This window comes from Apium graveolens, unplaced genomic scaffold, assembly GCF_009905375.1.
Source record: "Apium graveolens cultivar Ventura unplaced genomic scaffold, ASM990537v1 ctg1399, whole genome shotgun sequence".
Lineage (NCBI taxonomy): Eukaryota > Viridiplantae > Streptophyta > Magnoliopsida > Apiales > Apiaceae > Apium > Apium graveolens.
This window is the reverse complement of record NW_027417219.1, coordinates 90,895-109,813: the sequence shown is the minus strand read 5'-3', so window position 1 is coordinate 109,813 and position 18,919 is coordinate 90,895. Positions and strand designations below refer to the sequence as shown.

Below are 18,919 nucleotides of genomic sequence, written 5' to 3'. Positions count from 1 at the left end.
TATGAAATAACATCTCTCTTTTTTTGTCAATTATCTAAAATCCCTTCTCATGTACATGAAATTGATTGTTAAATATTTAATGTGCATAAGGGATTTTGTATTTTTAAAAGTGAAGAAATTTACATAATAATTAATAATGGGTTCTATTTAATAATATTATTGTGGGGATGTGTATATGTATATAATAGAGGATTATTAAGACTTTAATGGTCTCCTATGTACTCTAATTTTATGTACAAGACTAATTGTATTATTGGTTAGATTTTAATTCACATCTAGTTTTAATTCACATTTAGTTAACTTTATCATTTTACAAGAAAATATTATTTAATTTCTACCATATCTTCTACACTAGATGATTTATTTTTTGATTGAAAAAATTTATTAATAAAATCATATGCACTAAATTATACGAAAGAATCCGAGAAAAGATTGAAAACTAGAATGACCTTTGGCGATGAAGATGAACATTAATTTTGGTGTGGGAATTCTTTTTCTTTTTGTCCAATCTACCAATTGTAAATATTTCAAATAAATTTAGTGTACAATATTTTTGTTGTTATCCAAATTAGTTTAATTTTGAAAATCCTAATCAATTAAGTTGGTATTTATTTTACCTACCTTTTATAAAACATCAGTTGTACTTTAGATGTATTTTTTTTCTAAAAATTAAATTTGGGTAATTAATTGGGAAAAAAAATCATGATGCTTGAGAAAGTATACCACCCATAGGCTCATTGTTTTTTACCTACTTATTTTTTTGAATTGTTTATTTTCTACAGTATATTTGAGTTTTTATCTTTCATTCATCAAATGAAATATTGGAAAACAATTTAAAAAAAATTGTTCGTGCCAACCAAAAATGATATTACCTTTTGAGTAACATTATAAGAAAGAAACTGATCATTTTTATCGAATAACACAGACACAAGAACAGTCAAATTAACCATCATCAGTGTTTACGTTTTTGGTAAAATTTTACGTTATTTGACTATGACAACTAGCATGTTGGTATGACACATGTCGGGGCTCATCCGGTATTTCTTGGGTCACCACCTGACATGTCAGTGCCACACATGGTCTTATACATTAGTAAAGAAGGAAAACTTCGATTGTCTGTTACGACTGCTGTTTGGTCCTTTTTTATTATTATGACAAAATTAGAGGTTGGTACAACAAATGACGCGTTAAAAAAGCACAACTCTGACAATTTATTATGACTATTTTTTCATCATTTTTATTTTATTATGACCAATTCTCGGTCGCTGAATCAGTTGGTATATTATATGACCGAATTGGTCGTCAGACTCCCAAATTTTTTTTTTTTGCGTTAAGCCTAATACCGACCAATTAGTAATGACTAAATAATGAGATGGGCATTTTTCTTATGAATATGGTCGGTATTTTTTAAAACTGGTCAGTATTCCTTGCCTAGAAATTTTTATATTTAGTCATTACTTAATCTTTTCGGTCGGTATTTATATGGGTTTTGTTAGGTATGAAATACAACACAGAGGGGGGTTAATGTATTTTTTTTAATTTGAATTATCTTTTTGTTTAGGAATAAAACAATTGTAAGAATTTGTAGAGGTAAAATACTAAATACTAAGACACAAGCGGATTATCAAAAACTCACTTGATTTATATTAAATCCAATTTTTCTTGCTACAAATCTATGTTTTTAAAAATAAGAATCCTGCTTCTTCTCTCGAGAGAATTCAAGATTTCCTTGATCTATTTGTTACTTCTAAATAAAAGACCCATGACATGCTTTATAGATCAACATGCACAGTTTAAATGACCTACACTAAAATAGATTAACACATTTTCTAAAGCTACTTTGTCTATTTTCATTTCTAGTATTAGAGTATCTGTGCAGAATCTCCCAGGTATGTGACCCTCCTTAGTCAAGTTCATATTGGCCATTGATCTTGTATTCTTCAGGCTGCATTTGTAGGCTTTCCAATTTATTGATAGAATTATTTGTTGACCGGTAATCTTGCATCTTCAAATTGTCTATATTTTGAATTATGGGGTTGTTTGTGGAGATCTCTTTTGTTGTGTAGAGATATCACATATCAATACGTAAAATGCCTTTTCGATATCTCAAGTTCTCTACATGGCTTTTGACTTCTCGAGGTCTCCAGTTTTCTACAAGTAGAATGACTTGTCGATATGTCAAGTTCTCTACATAAGCTTTTTAACTTGCCGATATCTCAAGTTCTCTACATACGCTTTTTGACTAATCGATATCTCCAGTTCTCTACATGAGGATTTGACTTATCGATATCACTTGGGACTTCTCTACAAGTCATTTTAAACTTCTCGACATACTTCTCGATATTCCTTATTCTATGACTTATCGATATCTTACTTAAAACATTTTTCCTAGAACAACATTATTCAACTCCAAGCTTCTATACTTTCTCTGATGCATGATCAGGATTGATCTTCTTCTAGAGTTTATTCCTTAGCTTCATGGTTGTTTATAGAAAAATCATCCAGTCTAATCTACTTAGCATTTTTATCGACTCAAAAAATACAGTTACAGAATACAAATAGATTATCATAGAATTTATCTTTAGGGTTGTCAAGATGACTTAGTCTTGTTAGGTACAGGCATGTCTTGCACAATAATCTCCCCCAGTTTGTGAGAAGATTACATGTCACAAATTAATGTCTGATAACAAGACTAATCCCAAGCTAAAATAAAAGAAAATAAGACTGACCAAATTACAAAGTACAACTTTTATACATTCTTGCAGTTACATAGAGAATTGAATTACATGATCATCTGAATTTCTCATAGCATGGTTGTTCTCTAATTAGATTCTTGAGTCTGAATAGGCATTCAAGTTCTTCAATAATCTAAGTTCCTCTTATAACTTTTACCAGCTTGAGCCATTCACTTAAGGAGTAACTGTCAAAATGGTTGACGATGAAGATAAATAATAATTTTTCCTTGCGAATTCTTTCTCTATAGTCCAATCGACCAATTGTGAAAATTTCAAAATAAATTCCATTTATAATATTTTTTTCTTGTCCAAATTAGTTTAATTTTGAAAATCATAATCAATTAAGTTGGTATCATGTATAATTTTTTAATTTTTTCTTGCACTTGACTGGGATTCCTCAATACAGTGTGCGGCCATCTCCTCTGTCTTGGTGAACTACTATCACCTGCTTTCTGTTGGTCAGTCACTGAGCCCGTTTTTCGTGGTCTCTCCCTGGATGTCAAGAGCAGCTCTTATCCATTTTTAACTGGGTAACAAGGCTATTTAGATGATAATTGATCTGTGAGAAACTACTAGGGGGTATGTAGAGGGAATTAAAACTTCAAAATTATTTTGAAGCTCATTGGGGCACAAGACTACAATATTTGGCTTTATATTTAGGGTAATCAAAAAAATTCACAATACAAATTTATTAGTTCCAACTTCCCTATCTAATTTTAACAATACTAAGTTATTAATGTCAGAAGCCCATCTAGTTTTACCAACTATAAAAAAATGACAAAATGACCTTACTGATATGGTATCTTTTTATCAATGTAGTTAAACTAGTGTGAGATGATTAATAATAACAGTTCAAGTATGTTTCACTTAGTCAATTCTCCTTACCTTAAAGGTGTTATTATTTTTTATTGGCACTTACGATTTTTTTTATATTATTTTCAAATGTAAGGTGCTATTATTTTTTGTTGGAACTTACAATTTTTTGATATTGTTTTCAAATGTTTCGTTATATGAATGAAAGGTAAAAATAAAAATATACTGTATACAAAATAATTCATAAATATAAGTAGATAAAAAAGAACGGATATTATGGGTAGTGTAGTTTCTCAAGTAAAACTATGTACATGAAGTCATAAGTTTTTTTTCAATTAATTACACAAATTTCATTTGTAGATAAAAAATATAACTAAAAGCATAATTGATGTTTTATAAAAATAAGTAAAATAAAAATCAACTTTATTAATTATGATTTTCAAAAGTAACATCAATATTATAGTAATAATTCAAGAAATATTTAGAAAACTATATGTTTAAAATCAATCAAGTGACTGAATTTTTTGAAAATAAATATAGTATATTATGTTGGTGTACGTTTTACTATGGTAGTTGAATTTTTTTGAAAAAAAACCTACAAAATATGTTATCAATAAAGTGAGAACATATAGCATGAATTAAAGGTTGTGTTTAATTTATATAATACGTCTTTTCTATTCTCCTAAGTACAATGTCTACGCCATTTATAGGTTTTGAGTTGTTACACCAAGAGGATAGCATGATAAAGATGAAGATCTGCTCATAAGACTACAAGATAGCCTTCTAATTCTAACTGCTACAAGTGGCCAAATGGGCGTGTCGGATCGCCTAACTCTCTCCGGCTCGCCATTTTACTTGAGAAAAAAATAGTGCAATTTGGGCTGAGTTTGAATCTACACAACTCGTATTTATCAAATGAAGCGAGCACGAGTTAAAGAATCTGGATTCGTAAATCGGCACGGTTCGGCACGCAGCTCGTCACATGTTTTAACCGGGCTCAATTCTTTGAATCGCCTCGGCTCACCAACTCAGATAACTCGCCAAGTGGAACACCAACTCATAATGGCTCGTGCAGCTCGGCATGGCCTGCATGTAATTCCAAGGAAACATTATATAATATCAATTCAGAATCCACCCCAGTTACCATATTTTATTCATCTTTCCCTATTCTGTTCCCCAAAAATTATTAATAAAAATGTAAGGATAAGGAATTATATGATGTCTTTTCTGGTTACTATTGACCTGATATATCGTAATGAATATTTTTCTTTAATTTAGTAGCATAATTTAAACATCAACTTCAATCGAAGTTAATTTTTAGTTTACAATATGAATAAAAGACAAAAGATAAATTAATAAGATCATTAGTTTTAAATGACTAAAATTAGTTCATACTAAAATTTCAGATCCAAAACTTTTTTACTAGTAATTTCTTCTAAAACAAACTAAATACTTTAGTCCATGAAATGGGGAAGGAAAAGAAAATTATTCATAAAAAAGTTTAATAAATAATAATGGATTTTCTAATATATATATATTTGGTCAATCAACCAATTATTAATCATTTGATGTTCCTTGCTCAGTCAACACACTACACATCAATATAATATTAATAGTATTTAAATTGAAACATCAGATTTCAAAATTGCATGCCAAATTAAAAATAAATAGAGCCTAACTCGCCTCAGCTCTCCCCGCCCAGGGACAGCCGGGCTGTGTCCCACACGCGCCTACCTGCCAACAATAATGTTGTAAATCTTGTAACTCATCTATATCTTTAAACTCACGTGCTGTACACGAACTTACTTATCTTTATTCGGCCCGAACTCGGCATGCCTTGCCAAATTATATGTGCCGATCACGAGCCCTGAGTTAGCCAAACCAGCCCGCTAGTAAACCGGCACGGCTCATCCGGCTCTCTTATTTGGACACTTATACTAGCCACCATGCCAACTTGTTCTTAAAGAGATGTGAGGAATTATAGACATTCACTTTTTGTCATACAATCTTTTTTTATGTTGATTAAAGAACATATATTATTTATTATAAAGACACACATATATTATATTTGATATTTGAGTAAATGGCATCTTTATTCATAATAGATTTTTAATATCATAATCTTCAAATATACCATGTTTTTAGTAATTATTTTATATTGCTTTATTAAGATTTCACCTAAAAACTATTAATTATTTTATTTAATTTATATTATGCATATACAAGAATTGTGCCCTTGTAGTTTTTTTTTAATTTTTTTTCTTATTCTTTAGTGAAAGAAAAATGAAAAATTGTTTTCGTCCAAGTTTTTTATCTATTTTCAGCTAACTTAATTATCAATTCAAATTGTTATTATTAGTTTAATTCTCTACTAGCATTTATTCAATTTTTTCACCTAAACCTGCTTAGTCTGGTCAGAGAGTCTAATCTCTTTTTTCTTTGAAAACAATCAATAAAAATGGGGTTAATTGACAGAGAAAATATCACAAATAACTAATATTATTATAGTGTGTGCACAAAATAACCAACGTAGGTTTTATATCCTATTTACCTAATTTAGCGTATATTCATAAAAAGCGTGTGCTTGATTGAACGGATTCTGCAAATGTTCCAAACAGTTCCCCCAACTCTCTCATTTTAGTATCAGACTATCAACCCATCTCTCATTTCATTCTAATTTATACCTAGCCCACCCATTTTGCTCTCTATATGGTAGGCACTCTGCATCATATATACACACAAAATATACACACACCTTTTTCATCGTTCAACACCTTTAAACAACAGTGGTAACTCTGATAACACTATAAATAACTTACCTATAAATTTCTCTACAAAATGAAAGTAATCAGGGTTTTCCAATACCTGATGCGTATACGTCAATCTTTCGATTCGATGTAGGCATACTTATCTGCAAGAAACAAGTTGGAATTCATCATACCCATTTAAAAATCCATAAAAAATGAAAGAACCCCGAAATGGGTTTTAGAAAAATTTCTCCACAAACACATATGCACACACACGCTCACACAGAAGTGTAGAGGGAGTAAAATTGAGCACGAGGCCAATTTCGGATTGAAATATGAGTAAAAAGTTAGAGAGATATCTAGGAGATAGGGAGAGAGTCAGGATAGTTCGAGAGATACATGGGAGAAGAAGAAAGACAGGCTTGAGGACTTTATTTGGGCCAGGGTAGTTTAGGAATTTTTCTAATTAAAACCTCCCTTTTTCCATTTTGTAAGAGATAATTTTTCCTTTTATAAATTAAAATAACACTATGCCATAGATTAGATGCTGCAACCCTAAATCATGGGGTTGCAAAGAAAATTGTAATAGTAGCCTTCTAAATAGATGTCTATCACGACCCTTCTTTATTGATGTTGCGGTATAGTTGCAATGAGTTACCAAAATGACATTTATATAAATATGATTTTTTAATTTAACTAACTAATAATTATTTATATATAAATAAAATAATAATGGAAATAGGGTGAGTAAATGCCTCAGCTTCATAAGAAATAGAATATAAGATAGCTTCATATTCTTGTTGAATTAGTTCTTTCTTTTTAGCCTCATTGACATCCATTAACTCACTTACAATGGGCTCTTCCCAAAATTCAGCACCTGCATTTCTCTCATTTTCTCTATTTTCTTACATCAAGGGCTTCCCTTGGCTCACCACCCTCACACCCTCACCTTCACCTACTAAGGTGGAACTCCCCTCACTCACTTTTGCTAGGCTGGAAGAAATAGCCTGCATAATTTCTCTATGTTCCTTTCCTTTTTCCTGAGAGCAACTCAGACTCTCACTCTGTTCACTCCCTTCCCTCAATCCTGGGACTTTTCCTTTATTTTCAGGAATTTTCCCTTAATTCTGGGATTTTTCCTTAATTTTCAGGAATTCTTCCCTTAATTTTGGGATTTTTCCTTAATTTTCTGGAATTTTCCCTTAATTCTGGGATTTTCCCTTAATTTTCTTGATTTATTCTTTATTATATAAAAATATTCATATTTTCCAGAAAATATTTAAGGAATTTCCTTTAATTTCTGGATTTATTCCTTATTTTCTGAAAAAAAAATCATATTTTCCAGAAAATATTTAAGGAATTTCCTTTAATTTCTGGATTTATTCCTTATTTTCTGAAAATATTCATTTTTCCAGAAAATATTTAAGGAATTTCCTTTAATTTTGGAATTTATTCCTTATTTTTTTGAAAATATTCATATTTTCCAGAAAATATTTAAGGAACTTCCTCTAATTTCTGCAATTTTTCAGGATTTTCCATCTTTTTTTCTTTTTCTTTCTTTTACTTTCTTTCTTTTCTTTTCTTTTTTTTATATATGGTTCGACCAGGAATCCTGTTCGACCAAGATCCTGGTCGAATTATCCTCCTAGTTGCCCAGGTCGAAGCTCTTTCGAGCAGGAATCCTGGTCGAATTTCGGCAAGGATTTTCACCAATTTTTGTTTTTTTTTTGTTTTAAATCCTCCCCTTTTCGACCAGGAATTTTCGATCAGGATGCATTTTTTGACCAAATTATACCCCCTTCGTTAGCCCTAGTCGAAGCTCTTTCGACCTCTTCGGCAGAAATCATATAGATATTCTGGTCGAATTGGGTCAGATACTGCTCGAATTATCCCCCTTTTTAGCCTTGGTCGAAGGTATTTTCGTTCTTATCAATTCGACCAGAATTCATATAAAAACCCATATCAAATAGGATAAGGATTTTATATATTTTCATTTTAAATAAGTAATTTATTGGGCACCTAAGTTTTCTGGGCTTCTTTTTTCAACTGAGCTTTTTGTTTGGGCCATTTAACTTCAATCATTTGGGCCCTTATCTAGGCTTATTCTTTAGGCCTTGGTTCTGGGCTTCCTTGGGCCCAAGATTTATCTAGGCTTTTTGCTTTTTTTAGGCCCAAAAGATTTCGGTTTATGTATTTTCTGTCATGGGCCCTTATACTGGGCTCTTCATACCCTTAGGCCCAATAAAATTTGGGTTGGGCCGTCATTTTTAAGCACAAATTCCCTATTTTTCTAAAATCTCTAGGGTTTCGTCAGGGCTCTTCCATATTTTACCAAGCATTATTTTTTTTTTCTAGAATTTACTTAAATTCTTCCAAAATTTTCTAGAACTTTCCAGAATTCTCTATTTTTGGGCCTAAATGGGCTTTTTTAGGCCCAATTTGCCCTCCATGTGCCTATATAAGAGTAGGGGGTGTGACTCTGCACACTTCTCATTTCACTCCTCATTTCCTCTCAAACACTCTCTACTATCCTCTCAACACTCCTCCTTTAGTGATTTTCCGGCCACCGACCTTTTTTCAAGTTTCCAAGGTTCTAAGGTTACTCCATCAATGGCTGATAAGAACTCCGAGAGAGCGGCCAAGATAGCCTCAGCTTCGAAATGAGGTAAGGATATCGAAATCCGCTCTTCTTACATGTCTTTGTTAGATATGATTAATACTAGGGGGACGAATATCCCTCAACTGCACATCTTGACTCTTTCGATCATTGCAACACATGGCACAATATAGATTTCGATAAGTTAAACACACGTTATAATGTTCAGTTATCGGTGGCGATCGTATTTGCCACTGGAAACCCGATACTCTTTTTGTTTGCACAGATGCCCTTGATGCTGGGCTTAGGTTTCCTTTTCATCCTTTCATTCCTCACCTCTTAGCAGATTTGCAAATTAACCCCTGTCAGCTTCCTCCAAACTCTTGGAGGAACATTTTATGTTTCATGGTTTGTTGTCTTAGGGGAGGTTTTCCCTTATCAGTAGCTATTTTTAGGTAGATTTTCCAATGTTATAACAGTTTTCGAGTCTTTGTGTTTGGGTCTACGTTAAACAAAGGCACAAGTGCAAACATATTTTTAACAGTGCCTCCATTCCCGACAATAACCAATATTGGAGGAATAGTTTCTTCGGCTTAAGGTGGGAGAATGGTGACTGGGGCACCCTCCTCAGATCTTCCTTCGGGAAGGTTAGTGATGGTAGCCTCAAATCCATTCACCTAACCCCCGAGGAAACTATAATTTATAATGAGCTTATTCGGGATGATGGTGCCACCACTAGCTGGACCCTTTTAGAGGAGTTTTCTCTTATTCACGTGGGGCTATCCTCCGTTTCTCAACAGGGTATTTTTCTTCCGTTCTCGTTTTTATTTTCTTTCATGCATTATTGACACCACTTATTTTGTTTTTCTCTTGTTTTGCAGCTGCTAAGGATATCAATAAGGATAATGTGCCCCTCATTGAGGATACTGTGAGGATGAAGAAAGCTCGCCTTGCGGGACTGGATACTCGAGGGAAGATTTCGGAGCCTAGCTTCTTACGGAAGCACAAGGAGCCTATGGTGGAAGTTCCAGCTGAGGGAGCTGAAGCCCACAATTCCCCTATCACTGCTGCTGCGTATGTCTCTGCTGCTACGGGCGCCTTTCAGGCTCTTTGGGGATTCTGCCGAGGGGATACCGTGGTTGGATCTACAAAGCACGCCTGGGATTGGTCTTACCATGGCATAATCCCCAAGGACTTTACTGATGTGGTAGCTACCCCCGACCTGGAGAGGATAAAGCTCATGGGAGCTCAGTCCCTGACCTAGGTATGACCCTTCCTTGAAATTTTTCTTTGTTTTACTTGTAGCATTTTATTGCCTTTTTATATCATTGTTTATTATTTTGTTTCAGTCTAATGCCTACTTCCAAGGCGCTGTGAGGCAAGCTGAATCATGGAAGAGGGATTCTACCAAAGCCGGCAATGCCCTCACGAAGCAGTAGAAGAAGTACGCTGCTTTGGAGAGAAAGTTGAAGCATAAGGAGGAGGAGCTCGGAGAGTCCAACGCTGAGCTGGTTGTGCTAAGGGCCGAGAAGGATAAGGCGATTGACAACTACATGGACTCGGAGGAGTTTACCCAGTCCATGAGGGTGAGGGACGATTCAGTGTTCCCTGGGTTTTTTAGGACTAGCCGGGACACGACCCTTGGGACCGTGAATAAGGCTTACCATGATATTAACCCAGCAGACTACGTCTGTCCTGACGACGAGGCTTTGCTACAGAGGTTCCGCACCCGAGTGGTTGTCTAGGATCGTATCCCTCATGACCCGCTTTTTCCTCCCCCCGAGTCCTCTTCTAGGCCCGCCGCAGATGAAAGCGCTTCCTCTTCCGGGACTACAGCGACTTCCAGCGAGAGCGGGGAAGACGATGATATGGATGCTGAGGGCACCTCTGCTCCTTAGAGCTTTTCTAGCCCTGCTTGTCTTATTTATTTATCTTGTCTTTGAGACTTAGCTTATCAGACTTTGTATTATTTATTTGAAACTGTTTTATTTATCGAACTTTTTGTTTTTTTCTCATGCACTTAGTTTACTTGTCTTGCCACTGGAATTCAAACATATTTCGAAAACTTTCTGAATTTCACAAATTGTTGGGATTTATCCCTTACACAAGCCTTAATAAACCTCAAAATAACACTAAAACATGTAAATCCTAAACAAGCAAAGCTTCAAAGTGCTTTTCAACCTACTTGTCATCTTGACAAGTGAGAATCGTGCTCAACCGCTTCACACATAGTAAATCTTCAGGTTTCGTGCATGCCAAGTTTTCGGGACATCGAAACCATCCATAGTCTCAAGCTTGTAGGTTCCTCTACCCTGAACACTTTTGACCTTGTATGGCTCTTCCCAATTTGGGGCAAGTTTCCCTTTCTGTCCTACACCAGAGGCTTCCACCTTCCTCAAGACTAAGTCACCCTGATTGAAGAACCTTTCTTTAACCCTTAGGTTGTAGTAGAATGAAGCCTTTTTCTGATATGCCACTATCTTCGCATGTGCCTCAGCTCGTACTTCGTCGCCTTTGCCCTTCCTCGTTTTACTCAGCATTGAAAGCTTGAATCCTGGGAGAGGAATGTGATATTTCTACAGGAACAACAGCTTCTGCCCCATATGCTAACATGAAGGGAGTTGCTCCAGTCGTGACTCTACAGGTAGTCCTATAGGCCCATAGTATTGGGAGTATTTCATCCACCCAGTTATTCCTCGACTTCTCGATCCTCTTCTTTAGTCTATACAGAATTATTCAATTCACCATTTCTGCTTGCCCATTGGCTTGCGGGTGAGCCACAGAGGTGAATTGTAATTCAATTTCATTCTCCCCACAATACTTCTTGAATTCCTCATTGTTGAACTTTGTTCCATTGTCAGTGACTAGGATGCGGGGAATTCCATACCGGCACATGATATTTTCCCACAGGAATTGTGCAACCTGCTTAGTTGTGATTTTGGCCAAAGGCCTGGCTTCAATCCACTAGTAAACTAATCAATGGCTACAATCAGGAACTTCCTTTATGCCGTGGCCATGGGGAAAGGTCCAAGTATATCCATTCCCCACATAGCAAAGGGGACGGGAGAATTGATTGAAGTCAACATCTCGGGGAGTTGTCGAACAACAGGTGCATGTTTCTGACCACAAATGAAATGTGTGTAATTGGTTGGGAAAAATTCATAACCACATATAATTAGTTTTACATGAGAAAGTGTACCACACACATTCACATTATTTTTAATTTATTTATTTGTGAATTGTTTTTAAGAAAGTATGTGTGACTTTTTACCATTTATTCATCTATTGAAACATTTGAAAACAATTTCAAAAATAATTATTAGCCTCAACAAAAAATAATGGCGCCTTTAAAGTAAGTTGGATTGACTAATTACAACATATCACACTAGTTTGACTATATTGATTTGATTGGATTAGCATATAAGTGAGGTCATTTTGTCATTTTTTATAGCTCCGTCATACTGGATGGGCAGATGAAATTAAAAATTTTGTATTATTAAGAGTAGATGGGTTGATGACACTAATAATTTAGTATTTTTAAATTTGTTTGGTTACTCAAGCCCAATATGGTATTCTTTTGGTTTAATCATCTTCAAAACCATTTCCAAATTTTATTTCCCTCCTTCAAACCCTAGTATTTCTTATAAATACACACACATCTAAATAGACACAAAATAAAGTCACTATATTTTCTTGTGGACTATTAATATAATTTAGTACTCATTTCTTTATTCTTAGTTATTCTTTTGATTAATCCTTTATTCACAAATGGTGATGTTAAAACCTAAAAACAAATCCATAGTCACAAAACCCAGTTTATAGGAGATAGAAGCTTGTGACGCCTTGTTGCTTCGGCAGAACGTTGTCATCTAGAAGAGTTCACCAGATAAGGGGATTAGCAGAAAAAGTATAAAAATAAGTTTAAGTCTGCCTAACCAATGCCCACTGAATGGCCACGAGAAGAAGAAGGACAAGCCGCTGATAGTTATCAGAGAAGTAGAAGGCGGTCGCGCAGTAGATTGAGGAATCCTAAATAATTGTAAGAAAGAAGGGTTAATACCTGATCTTAACTTACATCGGGTCATGACAATATCTAATCAAGAGGTGGATATGAAATTTCATTCTTCTTAGATTTTTGTAATTTATAAGTTATTTGTCATGAAATAACATCTTTCATTTTTTGTCCATTATCTAAAATCTCTTCTATCTATATAAAAAAGCCTGATTCCATTTCAATGTTTTCTTACACCCCATACCCTCCAAATTTAATATTAATTACATACTATGTAATTCCCTAAAACTACCTTAAATGCTTAGTTTCTTGCACACACGGGTGGATATACCCTTTTACCAGTTTGTGATAAGTGTGCAAGACTTTCAAACATAACATTAGCTTTACACGGTTAACCAAGCTAAATAAACAATTGTTATATGTGTTATCTCTGAGCTACTCCTTTAGTCCAGTTATCCAAACAAATTTCAAATTTGAAATTCAAATTTATTCCTTTTTGCATCTATTCGGCTACAACATTAAAGATTTCGGTACAAGAATTTAAAATTGTATGACTGACATGAGAGTTTTTCCCCAAAATCATGGCATCACAATAATTCAAATATCAAATTCTCTCACCTCTCACAATAATCTTATCTCTTTTTGGTACTCTTCTCCCTCATCTTTGTTTCAGGTTTAAAATTCCCTAAGTTCTTATTTTACAATTCTCTCATCCTTTCTTATGCATCATATTCTAATATAAATAATTTGTTTGAATATTATTTTTAAGTTTTTTTTCTCAATTTAATTTCTTTGTTGTAGGATATCGCTTTGCTTTTAACTATAAATAGTACGATGTTCCTATTCCTATGAGGTAGTTAAAGGAGAAACAATTCCTCCTCATCTCTTTTATGATATGACCAACATGATAATTTTAATTCATTATGAATTGATTTATGCATGAGTGATTATATTAAAAAAAATTGCAGGTTTAGCTTTGGATTTATCCGAGAAATAATCAGGTATGGATGTGTTTGGGATGTATTTCTTCAAGATGATTTTAAGTCGATGCATTTGTATTCACTACTAGAAATATGGGATCAGACATCGGTTCAGAACCGATGTTAAAAAAAATCTGAACCGATGTCTTCGCGTGTGATGTTAAATGTCATCAGCCTTTGACAACGGTTAACAGCCGATGTCTATTACAGTGTTATACATCGGTTTTAAGATTAAATGTGATGTCTTTGCAACAAATTTCAGCTTATATCACAGTATTTTCTAGGTAAATATGAGTATATTATGAGGTATTTATCCATTAAAACATGAAATCTACAAGCTCTAAAAGCCTTTTATTAAAATTCTTTCAAACAAATCGATGTGAAATGCTAGATCAGACATCGGTTAGATTACCCGATGTGAAATATTTGATCAAACATCGATAAAATTAGCCCCCTGATGTGAAATGATGGCTAAGACATGAGTGTTCTTCATGAAACTGATGTTAAATGTTTTTGTTTAACATTAGCCAATTTCTCTAACCGATGTTATTTGACTTAAAATATATTGATTTTTTTTCAGAGCAGATGTCAAATGACTATTTCACATCGGTTTTTTTAGTTTTTTTCATTTAATATTATTTTATATGATGTATTTTATATATTTTTTACATCGCTTTACATGTACCATTGTGATGTTAATATTCTGTAAATTGCATGTCATCCTGGTACTATTTACAGGTAACCAAAACAATGCAACATCCCAACAAAAAACATCCAAACATAAATATAAAGGTACTCATCCAAATTACAAGTCTAATACCAAAATATTACTCATACCATACAATACATGCATTTCAAATAAAATACAAGGATTCCATTAGCCAACTCATACTATTCTAATTTTTAAGTACTAAAAGCAAAAGCAACTTGCTCTGTGGTGCTATACCAGAACTCACACCCTCCTTCCTTTGCTATCACTAGGGATTGGAATAACATCCTCTCAAAAAAGGCAAATAAAAAGTCAATTATCAACTCCTTACACGGCTAAAGTCTACTCATTTCCATGTTCATAAGCTAATCAGGAAATAATAATTTCCAATGCGACCAATTTTCATTCCTGAACGAGCAAGTGCACGAAGTGCAGACTAAGCACCAGGACCAGGAAACTTTGTCTTGTTTCTACCTGTTGCGTGAAGCTTGATGTGACGAGCAGTGATTCAAATTTCTGTGGGAAATTTACCAGCTAGATTATATGAGAAAACATGGCAAAGTCACTATCATCTATTTCATGCAATAAGAGGACTTTCAAGTTTTATCCAGTGCTGACTGGGGAAGGCCTTGTGCGCAAGCCAAACTAGAAGAGGAATTATTGCTCCTGCTAAAAAGAACCAGTTAATATCAGAGTAATAGCCAAGATTCCCGAAAATTCTTTGAGGTCCAATAAGTCCCTAAAGAATATCAAATGTGTTCAAAGATGCAAAACTAATCTCACATGAACACTGAGAATATACACACTTGGTCAGCCATGAAGCATTTATACCTAAATAATGATACCTTTAAAAGTAAATCACAACAAATGTATACCAAGTATCTTAATAAATGTATAAATAAATTTCAGAGCTGAATAAGTAAAAATTACATAAATTTAATGGTAGGTTTCGTGGTAATAGGCCCATGATGATTAGCTTCCAAAGTAATCTGTGTTCACGAAAATAGATTAGAAATCTTATGCTTCAATATTATATTATCATGCTACACAGATCAAGTCATTTAAAGAACTCAAATCTGGAATGGATCTTGAAATGCGTGATTCTAGACCCTTCTTTATACATTGCTTGACATATGTCAAAAAGTGTACAGATTTCAATACACATTAAAATATGCTAAAACAAATCTGCGACCTTGAGTTCAGATCACAATATACTTATAATAAAGTGATCTGTTACATTTAAATTCAAGATGAAAAACATTTTATGAAAAGAGGCCAGGTTTGTCACTTGTGAGTAAATTAATCAAGAGATAGTAAAGCACAAAAAATTTGCTAATATCGCCAAAACATAGATGCTGATATTTAAAGTGCATGAACAAGTGTTTGATATCTTTCAACAGAGATGATAATTTTACACACAAAAGACGTGATTCATTAGACTTTTATTTACAATAACCAATATGTTAAATGTATTACACGATCATGCACATGGTTTTCCGCTTGTATTGTAAAACCCTCTTGGAGGAAACATTATAGAGGCACTATCAATTATTCAGGTAGGTACCCTAAAGGGCTAGAAGGACCTCACCAGATTTTAACAGTCATCATATAAACCATCAACCTACATATACAGACAAATCAAGAAATCAATAGAGCTATGTACCTCAAATTGAGGAATTAGGTTATGATATTGGGCAATCATCTTTAAGAGCATAAGCCATGATAAATAAATGTATGGTATATGCCCGGATTTGCTCCACTAGAGCATTTATTACTCGGCCAAGTGTAAGCAAACTTTTATTTATTTCTCGAGCTTCCCTTGCTCGTCCCTGCAAAGAAAATCCATTATTTTGTGATTAATCTGATCATTTAGCTAACCACTAGGAAAGAGTTTAATATATATACATCCCAAATTAATTGTTCACTAGATTGTTACAATTTTTTAAGCTTGTTTACCTCTCTTGCACCTGAACGTGAAATATTATCAAACCTAGCAAGGTCAACAAGATTGAGCTTCCCGCATTTAATCATTTATTCCCCTTCTGTAGTACACTCTTTGATGTGAATTCTAGTAGAAAATATTGAGTGAGATCAGCTACTTTGTTTGTTTGTCCACCATTTAGTAGATCATTTCTCTAAAATTTTGTAAATTTCGTTTACAGTGCGTACTATCTCCTCTTCCAACCCGCGGACCAAAACACCTCCCTTCCCATCCTCCATTAGTGCTATGGGCTTTTTAGATTTGTCCTCAATAAATTTTGAACATTCCTCAGGAGCGAATAAATCAGTTATCTCCTCGTTGTACAGCTCAAGATGAGTAACTTTCATGCTATATTCAGCACTTTGAGCTTCTAATATATTAAAAAAATTCCTAACTGCTGTGGGAATAACACCTGCATCACTAGGAAACTCCCCATTCTAACATAAAATATATGAACTGTTAGATACAGAGAAACTAATATAGCATTAAAAAGATATTGTTGTTACTACAAACATTAACCTTTCAATGTATAAGTTTTCCCGGTTCCCGGTTCCAGTCTGCCCATGAGCGAAAATAGTGCAATTATAAGTCTCGAGAACTTCTAAATAATATGAGATACAGCTTGTTCATACAGATCCTTTTACTGCGATGCTGGGCCAAAAACCTAAATATTTTATCCCATGTTAACTCAAATGGATACATCATCCTTAATAAAATAGCCAAATCAGTATAGAATAAACTCGTATTTGACATATATTACGGACCTTATCAAACATGAAGGTTCTATCAATCTGCTTATTAGCAATGGTCTCAACGGCATAAACTTCTCTCTTATTCTCTATACATGAAATCACAACCAGTGTATGTGCTCTAATTTCATCTTCACTCAAAGGCCTTAAAACAACACATCATCAATCATTCAGATAAATACATACTTAAGCAAGCACAATTACGCAACTAACAGATATAACCTAGAAATGTACCTTCATCTAAAAATGACTTGAACATTAACACATTTTTCTTTATTATCGTGTTGTTTATAAGTCACATTTCCTCCATCCGATCGTATATCTCTCATCGACTTGTCAGTCGACCTCAGAGTATGCGATGGCGATATCGGAACCATACTTCTTTCCCCCTTCTGTGTGAATTAGACTCCATTTGTTCTACCTCGAATTATCAAATTACAATCACCTCTACATAAAATTAAAACCTAGGTCAACTCAGTTCAATTAAATTCAAATATCAATTGAACACAAATTCAACATTCAATAAAAATTATACAAATCAAATTAACATAAAAAAAATAAATAAAAATGAAATGTGTGGTGTGGTACACCACTAAAAACTTGAGAAGATTGATAAAAAATCTTGTCTCCAACTATGTCCCATCGAAACATCAGCTTTAAAACTTTCCCGTTCCTAAAAATATAAACAATTCCTTAGTATAATAAATTATATCTATAATAAACTAAAAAATAGAGCATTCATATACAATTAATAAACATAAGTAACAAAAACTCCTTACCTTTCATCAAAATATCCTCAATTGCTTTCACCAAGGCCCGAATTAGGGTTTGTGGTTTGAATTTGTGAAACTGTGAGTACTAAACTGTTAGAATAGGGTAAATTAGTGTTTAAGTTGTGTTGATAGGGAGATGGGAGAGGGAGAGTGAGACGCTGAAAGAGACGAAAGAAAAAAGAGAAAGAGAGAGAGAGAGAATACAGAGAAAAAGCTCGATTTGGAGCTTAATTAGGTCCCTAGGTCTAAATTAGGGGGTTTATGGGAGGGAGGGTGAAAAAGGAGAGAAAGAGATGAGAGATGAGGGAGATGAAGTCGATGCTTGAAAGGAATAGTCATGGTGTTTAAGATGGAGTCGATGTTTGTGAGAGAAAGCTATAATGGTGATTTGAGATAAGAGAGAGAGAGAGAATCGGGTGTGAGTAAAGGGGGCAAAGGAGGAGATATTCTAAAGAAAATGGGGAAATGAAAAATGAGTTGAACGGGGAAATTTTTTAGTTAAGGTGGGAAAATTGTATACTGAAACAGGGGAAAAATGATAATTTAAATTTTATTTTTTTTAGAACTGGATATAGACAACGACTTGTAAAAACAACCAATGTCAAAGTTAAAAACGTTTATTTGGCATTTCTAATATTTGAACATAGACAACGGTTACTGTACGAAACCGATGTCAAATTTCTTATAAACATCCCTTAATTACAAACTGATGTTAAAAACGCTTTTAACATCGGGTGCATTACGTGCCGATGTCTAAATACTGATATTGTATGCACTATTTCTAGTAGTGATTGTTTGAAAAGTTTTGAGAGAGTTTATAATTA

The 18,919-nt window shown here is 33.9% G+C and overlaps 1 long non-coding RNA gene across 2 annotated transcripts; it reads right to left on the bottom strand.

The window, feature by feature from the left end:
* Positions 1-14,719: 14,719 nt before the first annotated feature.
* LOC141699838 (uncharacterized) lies at positions 14,720-18,585 on the bottom strand. Of its 2 annotated transcripts, XR_012566117.1 has the most exons (8): positions 18,102-18,585; positions 17,911-17,995; positions 17,557-17,769; positions 17,338-17,467; positions 17,093-17,237; positions 16,549-17,010; positions 16,256-16,421; positions 14,720-15,258 (listed from the first exon to the last, which is right to left on the bottom strand). It is a non-coding gene; the product is annotated as an uncharacterized LOC141699838 (long non-coding RNA). The 2 variants fall into 2 exon arrangements; XR_012566118.1 differs by lacking the exon at positions 17,911-17,995 and having other exon boundaries at positions 18,102-18,584.
* Between the last annotated feature and the right edge of the window lie 334 nt (positions 18,586-18,919).